The sequence below is a fragment of the Etheostoma spectabile genome, chromosome 3 (genome assembly GCF_008692095.1).
Source record: "Etheostoma spectabile isolate EspeVRDwgs_2016 chromosome 3, UIUC_Espe_1.0, whole genome shotgun sequence".
In the NCBI taxonomy this organism is placed as follows: domain Eukaryota; kingdom Metazoa; phylum Chordata; class Actinopteri; order Perciformes; family Percidae; genus Etheostoma; species Etheostoma spectabile.
The window spans coordinates 8,378,988-8,388,218 of record NC_045735.1 but is presented as its reverse complement, the minus strand read 5'-3'; the positions used below and the strand labels follow the sequence as shown (position 1 = coordinate 8,388,218).

At 38.0% G+C, this 9,231-nt stretch overlaps 1 protein-coding gene and 1 long non-coding RNA gene across 2 annotated transcripts in view; both read left to right on the top strand.

Moving 5' to 3' along the window:
- lsamp (limbic system associated membrane protein) overlaps positions 1–9,231 on the top strand; it is a 713,356-nt gene that overhangs the window by 28,710 nt on the left and 675,415 nt on the right. The gene's annotated exons all lie outside the window — the stretch shown is intronic.
- The window catches only part of LOC116671785 (uncharacterized), a 26,231-nt gene that overhangs the window by 16,000 nt on the left and 1,000 nt on the right, over positions 1–9,231 (top strand). The window contains exon 2 of the long non-coding RNA XR_004327364.1: positions 1,261–1,265. This is a non-coding gene — a long non-coding RNA (uncharacterized LOC116671785). The remainder of the gene's footprint in view (positions 1–1,260; positions 1,266–9,231) is intronic.

Genomic DNA, 9,231 nt, shown 5'->3' with positions numbered 1-9,231 from the left:
CACACACACACACATTGATGCAATCGTTGATACTGACATCCACACACTCACACACACGTGCACATGCACACACAAAACACACACACCACCACACCCCTACCCAGACAGAGTTACTTCAAAGATACTTGGACACATTGGGCCCCATCTTGCACCCGGCGCTGCGCGGCCCAAAGCCCAATGAAAATGTCCTTGCTAGTGTAAGACCGACGCAGTTGTCAATTTCCCATCCAGCGCCCATGTCGTTTTAATAGTGAATACACCTGCGCCCATCTTTGCGCCCATGGGCGTGCTGGCCTTACAGGGAGGTGTGTTCAGGTGAATTCTTGGAGTATTGCTATTTTGAGGCAACGGGAAGTGATATTGACCAACAAAACCTGGTCTACAGTCAGTGATGCAGCATTTCAAAGTTATTTTAACAGTGCATTAGTAAAATGTGCCTAGGCTTATGCACAGGGTGCACACTATGCTTGTTACACACACACAAGGAAGTGCAGCAGCACACACACATGCAAAAGATTACAAATAAAAATATGACGGTGCAAATCCGCAATCATAATAGCAATGCGCCAAGGTACAAACATGCCTGGCTTTTAAAAGGAATGGGAGATGACACTCTGATTGGTTTATTATATGTTACGCCCAAAACACACATATGAATTACTGAAAACACTAAGTACAACCCTTTTGAACCATGTGCCCGGTGCACGGACTCTTTTTTTCCGCTGTCAAACCAGCACAAGTGGATTTGGACAAGCCCTACACACACCTTCTCCATGCACTTCACGTCGTGCGCTTAGATCAATAAAATAGGGCCCGTAAGGTTAAAGTCTGCATGTTTTAAATGTTGATTGATCATATGAAACTCACTTATTTTTTGGGATGTTTCATATTATTTATTTATCTTCTTATGTCAGAACATTCATGGTGACACTTGAATGTTTGACCTTGGGAGCCTTCAGTAGAACTTTATTTTCATCGGAATAAATCTGTTTCTACTATCATTCATTAATTCAAAGATGCTACAATCATCAGTAGTTTTGTTTTGTATTGTAAATTTCTGAATGGGCGAAAGGGACATGCTATTGTCAAATTATTGCAGTGATACAATATGACATACTTAATATAATATGCTGCAGATTTACTGAATAAAGCAATGTGAATATCAGTGAGGATGCTGAGTAACCCCAATAAATATTCACATCACAGCAAGAATAAAGAACATTACTCCAAAGGAATGATGTCATTCTCTTTCTACCCGAGATGAAGTCACCAACATAAGCTGAACCTTAAATATTATTTCAATGTCATTACTCCCTTTGGTCATTATTATTTAGTGTGTGTGTGTGTGTGTGTGTGTGTGTGTGTGTGTGTGTGTGTGTGTGTGTGTGTGTGTGTGTGTGTGTGTGTGTGTGTGTGTGTGTGTGTGTGTGTGTGTGTGTGTGTGTGTGTGTGTGTGTGTGTGTGTGTGTGTGTGTGTGTGTGTGTGTGTGTGTGTGTGTGCGGTAAGTCTTAAGATCTTGATAGGCTAAATCTAGTGTTTCTCTTCCACATCAATATCAGCCCCAAAGAAACATGTCCTCCTTTCTCTCTGTAAATCTCTGAAATCGGTTTCTCCTCCTCCTATTACTTCCTCCGTCTCCGCTTCCTCCCTTCTCTGTCTTTTAGCTCTGATAGATGTCTAACCATGACAGTGTACAGTATGGATCTGAGGCTTCACAGCAGAAACCTTTTAACTTCATTAAACTGTCCAGACGTTGCCATGCGTTATGCAGCTCAGAGTTTAAATAATCACTCTTTCTAGTTACTTTCTATGCTGTTTCTGTTGCTGTGCTCTATGACAAGTCCATAATGATATTAAACATATGATAAATAATTGATAATGTTCGAGAACACATATACAGTCTTTTGATCAATCACTGAGCAATAGAGGATGGATTTTTAAATGGTTAATGTTGATTTAGTATCCTGATGTGTGAATTACTGTGATATGATGTTGCTTACAACAATAATACTTGTACTTCAGAAGAGAGAAGATAGTGGTGTCTCTTCACACTTCAAACATAGGTTTTAATTGGTTGTTTGTGAGAGTGTGAGCATGTTTGTGAAATGTTAAGAGACAACCTTCATTTAACATTAAACTTGATAGAACAACACAGACCTGACTAGCTTCTGGGAGCCTCAGCTAAAACTAAATGAAACTGTTGCAGTTTATCAGCTGGATAATGAAAGGATTCATAAAGCCTGCATGCTACAGCAAACAGATATAATAACAATTAAAGGTGCAGCAGGTAATACTTATAAAACTAACTTTCTGTCATTTTTGATGAAACTGACCCCATATTTGAGTAGTATTGCATGAAGCATGCAATTAAAAAAAAAAATCCAGCTCTTCTGGCAGCACATACAGCCTGTAGTGTGATTTGCAAAAATCCACCTCTCCCTGTTCAGATCCTCCAATCAGGGCCGGGAGGAGTCTAACTGCGTGTCATCACTGCTCTGGCACACATATTCATTCAAGGGGGTAGGGACTGAGAAGGTGTCGAAATCCTGGATCTTCACAATTCTACCTAAGGCACCTTTAAGATTTCCTAGATGTCTGCCTTTATCTATTGACCACGTGCTTGGCCTTTTTAGCCTGGTCAAACAGATCCAACGAAACTTAAATGATCCTTCAGGGGAAAGCAAATAACAAGGTCATGTGTCATGAGTTTCAGAGAGCTCCTGAGATGGTTGCCCCCAACGTGTGTGTCTTGATCCTCCCATACTGCTTTTTTCTATTGTTATGCAGGACAGGCGTATGAGCAGGGAAAGCCTGACTGTCCAATTGGGAGCAAAATAATTGGCCTCTGAAAAACACGGCCACTCTCTAGCTTCTTGTTTTGCAAAGTTTCTTGTTAGCTTCAGCAACCTTGGTCTCTTCCATGCTAAAAGTTTATCTTTATACATAAAGGCGTTGCCAAAGGTATGCTTGTTTTTAGTTATGGCAAAAAGTGAGTGATGTTTAATTTATTTCAAATTACTGGACAAGTTATTGTTATTTTATTTTTTTTACATTCAATTATTTTATTCATTTAGCCTACAAAATGGTCCTTTTGGTTTAATGACATTTTAAGCTGAGAGGTAGTAGTTTGCTACAGCACAGCCCATCACTTTAAACTGATGGACCTGCTCATTTTCCTCTCCTGCTGTTGTTCCAGACGGCAGAACACCGAGTCAAACTAAATCCAATCATATTGATCATCCCTCCTTCCTCATTTATGAATAGAAATTGCTACTGTTTGCTCTCTGGTTTCAGCAGTAAGTTAATGGAAAAGCAGTGAGATGAAACGCATTGTCTAATTTTCTGTACATTCACAACTCTCTCCTGTTTTTGTAAATAAAGAGTTGTGCTCATCCTATTAGAATTGGTTTAGATGTTTTTGATTTTATCTTCCTTGAGATCATCAATTGAACTAAACCAGTGACAGGTTTTGACCGTTTCTCTCAATCATCTATCCTTTGATTCATCCATTAATCCATTCCTCTACCTATCTACAGTATCTACTGCATATTGAAGGACAGTTATAAGTGAAGAGAGTCATTAAACTCTCTCTACTTGGCACCAATGAACGATGAAACTGAAACAGTCCAATCAGCTGGGTTCTGATGGGATGGAGTCACTATAACTAAACAGGAGCTCTTTATTCAGGACATAGACCAACATCTGAGGAAACTAGAGCACCAAGAGTAATTTGGCTTACAGACAAATATCTGCAGCTTCACTGTAAATGATCTTCATCAAAAAGGTCACAGCTCAGAGTGGAAAGAATGCTGTGTAATGTGCTGTCATTATTCCAGGAGTGAATATCAATATGCTGTAGATCCACTTGATGAAATGTCTGATACTTGATCATTGGAAAATGAAGTAATAAACCTGCCAGACAGAAGCGGGTTCAATTATTTTTGCATTGAAATAATCATATTTTCTACAGTAAATAAGTAGTAATAGAAAAAACAAAATCTAAAAGGCCCTTTCATTTGTTATTGTGTCCAGCGCCTCTCCACAGCACATTGTGTCCTCTTTTTAAAGGTTATTTGCCCTAAAATACTAGCACTAATTACCAAGTCTTTAATGCACTGTAGTCCACTTAAAGTGGAGAGCAGTTAATGGTCTGCCAACTCTATAGGACACTGTTTCTCTGCAGATTTTACAAAAGTGATTGCCTGGCTTCATAAACTGGCTTTGGGGAGACACAAACATCATGGATCCACAAACCATCTGAAGCAACAGAAAGACAAATTTAGAGATTATTCAATTTTGTTTCCTGGCTGACTCAACCAGAAATGATGACAATGGAGATTTAACCTTTCCTTTAATAGTGACGTTTCCAACAAGGTCACACACACACACACACACACACACACACACACAACACACACACACACACACACCACACACACACACACACACACCCACAAAGGTTGTTTATACAGTAGAGATTGGTCAGAGTTTATTTAAGAGGGCAAGTGTGGGCTGGTTTTTATTGTAGTATGTGTTGTTTTAGTTTTTAGATCATTTTGATAGATCAATTTTGTGAGGGTTGGAGATCTCAGAAAGCTTGGTAAATGTCTGTGCTTTATACAGGGAGGTTGAATGTCACCATAAAAACAGATTGATGTTCACTGTTGTCTGCATGAGACGGTGAGATATGGAGGCGGATCACTTCCTTGGTTCTATCCCTGGAATGCTCACACTGATGTGAAACATGTGCTGCCTCAAGCTAAAAGGAGAAGAAAGAAAGTAAAGTACATTTTGATGTTTAGAAGAACAGAAGAGCAGATTCTGTTACTTTATAAGACAACATAATACCTCTCTTTTCTTCTTCTCTGTTATGTGTGGTAGTCTCTCTGTCTTAAAGGTTTGGTCATACAGCGTTAATGTCGGATGTGTGTGAGACTCCAGGGTGTGGAGGTGTTAGTGTGCATCTATCCAAGTGAGTAGAATAATTGGTCCCACAGAAATAAGAGAATGAAATGTTCATAAATCATAAAATGTCACTTCATGTAGCCGTCGTGTTTTTCCTAACATACAGTAAAAGTCTATTATTGGATACTGTAACATAATACTACATAGGAGAGCTCCACTTACAAAACAAAAGCAAATTAAGAGAACATCTTCATAATTTGACAACATATGGGCAGCATTTAGCAAACATGCTGCAAATAAGAGAGAGAGAGTGAGACTGTAAATATTAAATTAATATTAAGTCTGTGTTTGAGATATATTTTCTCTCGTTTGGTGGGTGTGCCTCTAGTTTATTGGCTCAGGTAAAAGGCAATACTCAATCAGCAGAGACATGTCTTTAAACTGGTGGTAATAAAAGGGCAGAGCGCTCTCTCTCCATGGGGTCGAAAATCAAGCTTTTCCATTTAGCGCTCCATCTAAAGGCCTGGAGAACCTTCGTTGTGAAATCTGGATGCAGCAAGTTTTCGTTTTCAGAGTTTGTGTGCTCATTTTTGTTCTCGTTCTGTATGTTAGTGTATTTGGTTTAGTGTATTTGCAGCATGTTTGCTAAATGCTGTGCATGTGTTGTCAAATTTATGAAGATGTTATCGTCGACCTGTGTTCGGTCTATTTGCGTGTTTTTCGTTAAGTTGCAATACGTTTGCCCCTGTCGGCCACCGTACTTACCTATTATTACAACAAAATAGTCTTTACACTTTGAACCTCATACTGACACCATCTAAGTCTATACTAAAATGAATTTGTGCAACTTGTTGTGAGTCTAGTATAGTATAGAAAGGTGATGTAAGGCACTTTAATTTAAAAGTTATTATGTATTTGTCCTCAGTCCCTGACCATCTTTCCACATCATCTTTAAAGATGGCGCTTAAATTGAGGATGTTGGACTTCTTCAAACTCCTTTGTGAGAGATCACTCTCTGGTCTTGTTAGTTGTGTAGTCTACGTGAAACGCAGGTACACGTAGTGTACCCACTAAGATATCTCCAGCATTTCCATATACCCACTTAAAAATGTGCAATAATACGCAACAGTGTGTGACAGAACATTAACTTCAGATATTTGTCTTCACATGTATGGGGTTGAGTAATTTACCAGCAAACTCAACTAACACTGCAGAACATGCTGAGAGATTTCTCTCATCTTTCATCGACCCGCTGAGCGCAGTGCTTAGTGTGTGTGTAGCAACTGGGCCCAAACGCAAGTATCCTCCCTTCAATGCACATTTAAGACAATTATAAGTAGCCTATTTCATTTTTTTCGCCGTTGCTTTGGGGTCAACTTTTGTTATCCAGGCTTAGGTCCCTGATGTGAAAACCCCCTTGGCTTACTTACTACTTACTTACTTACCTACTTACTTACTTACTTACTGCTTTATATTCCATTATATGTTTGATATATTTTAAATGTCATCTGTGTTTTCTTATATATACAGTGTACATGTACAGTATATGTACAGTATATGGATATGTGGTAGCGTATACCCGCTACAATGCAATAGACTACACCACTGAGTCTGGTTGTTAAAATTAGGAACTTTTACTTCACCGTGTTTTGCCACAGTGGTCAGCATGATGCAGAAGGCATGCAAAGAGCTGTGATTTAATCAGTTTATACAGTAAGTAAGTTTTTAAATACATCAAAGGAGTGCAGAATAAAAAGCAGCAGGATTCAATGCAGTGAATAATGCGGCTGTGTCTCCACAACCGTGCCTGCTGCATTGCCTCTGTCCATGGTGCTGACTGGGAACAGTGGCCAATTTGCCAGAAGATATCCAACAGTAATCAATATTATGATTACATTTGTCCATAATTAATTATGCAATTGGACTGGTAGATGTACAGTATGAGTCGTATTATGTTATGCAATAATTCTGTTTTTTAGTGTGATGAAACATCTTGTTGTGTAAAAATGATTGTCACTGTGGATGATGGCTGATTGTTATCTTTCACTGTGCTAAAGCAGCCATCTGCCCACATAGCACTCACTGAGAAATGTAATTGTATATTTATGCTTTTTGTTCTACTGATCCATGATAGAAAATACATTTTATAAACGTCTGTCTTCTGTACCTAAACTATTTGATATACTGTATGTTTTCATGCTCTGTGCAGAGTTGTTTTGTAAAAGTCAAGAGGTTAAGAGAAAATCTGGGATTTTTTCGTTTGTAACACTGCCTGAGATAAACACAGTTTCAATTACTAATCTCAAGCAGATCTGATATCAATTGGCAGTTACATGAATTGTGTACAAAAAAAAATGCAGTAAGGATGTCAAGACATTTGCATTTCATCTTGACTGATGGCCTTTGCAGTTTGACTCCAACATGAAACAATACTTGACTTGTCTCTGAGTATGAGCTCTCTCATCCTCTGTGCCTCTGACAGCAAACTGTATTTTTCATTGTATGATTTTGATTAGATTCAATCTAACCTTTTCTTTGTGTCTAACCTTCTGCCTGTGTGGTGCTGCTGACGTGGTTAGAATAAAAACAGTTTCCTCCTCACCTGGGCCTAAAATACAAATGAGCAGTGAGATGGAAACTGGTGCAAAACTTTAAGGTCTCATCTGTTGAAGCTTCACTGAGAAAAATGAACAGATACTTGCAAATAAAATGACTAAAAGACATATACTCATTTGACAGTTATAGCCATGAATTAGTGGAAACGCCATGGCAAATTTATTTGTATAGCGTATTTCATACATGGCAGCAATGCAATGCGAATTGCTTCACACAAAAACATGATACAAAATGAAAAAAATAAAAAAAGATGGAATTACATACAATTTTAGCAATAGAGTGAGTAAAATAGAGTAATTAGAAAAAAAGCAACAGCATATAATCAATTTAAAAATACATAGATAAATGAATAGATAAAAATACTTATTATTGAAACAGTGTGCATTAACTACAGGAGAAATCTGAGAAAAGCTTCTTCGTCTTTAGCCTTTTATTAAAAATGGAAATAGTTGGGGCGTTTTCTATGTTCTCTGGAAGCTGGTTCCAGAGATGGATGCCATAGTGGTTAAAAGCTGCTCCCCCCTATTTTGTTACTACTAGTGAAACCTGCTGTCAGTAGTAGTTGCTTACTGTATATTGTGTTCTAACGGGTTCACTAGGGTTCACAGTGTCATTATCACCACATCTGCAAACTGTTAACCTGCAAAATCTTTTTCTCTAACAAGTATGTTTGCTAATTTATCTTCACTGCTGTTGTTGGGTAGAGAGGCATTGATGAGAGTAAACTTAGAAGATAAATTAAATGAGAAAAAGTCTCATTTACAAATCACTTGTCCTCTACAACAAACAACAAGCTTCAAATACACTACATTATATTAATGTTTACCAAGAGACAGTGTTGGTGTATTTGTTAATACTATTTACTGGAGATGTTTTAATGAGCTTTAATGACGTTTGTGAAATTGACACATTTATCAGGTTCTACAGATTTAACTGTCAGGTGAGAGGTGAAAACAGAACAGACAATAAACCTCCACACTCCCAAAAAATGATAAAACATGTAGTTATTTGTTGTCCCTGCAGTTATTATGATTACAAATTAATGATAGCAGTGGGAGCTCTGCCCTGGGAATCAAAATGAGGGACTCATTTTTGCTGAGGCAACAGTAAACAGCAGTAAATACTGTTTAACCTTTAAAAACCAGGAATCCAGGGCACTAGACCACATGGGAATACATTTTAGATACTGAGAGAAACTTTTTGTTGTCATCACCTTTTACATTTAGATAAAGGAACATTGCTGACAGTTAAATTGGGAAGATTCTGTGGTAACCCATCTCTTCCCATCTTTATTATTATATGGTTTGAAGCTAGTCTATTGTCCAGTTTTTAAATTTAGGTCTAATTTTAACAGGTGATGATAGATCATTAATTTAAGTATATTAGATACTGAATGTTGTTTCCAAATATGAAAATTGTGAAATTTATATATATCATGCACATAAAATCAAACGTGTTTTGATTAATATGATTAACTTGCCAGGGACAGTTCATTTCCCATACCTGGCATTGAACCCAGGCCGCCTGGTTGAAGACCAGGAATCCTGCCTGCTAGACCATATGGTAGTTGATTTTTGTAACTGAAAGCAGCTTTGTTACGTCACCAATAGCCTTGCTTTGACAGAGCATCCACACGCTGCAAAGCGGTGGAAGGTCTGGCTAGTCCACATAATACTGCAGGATGGGAGAAAAACGTGCTCTGTTTTATT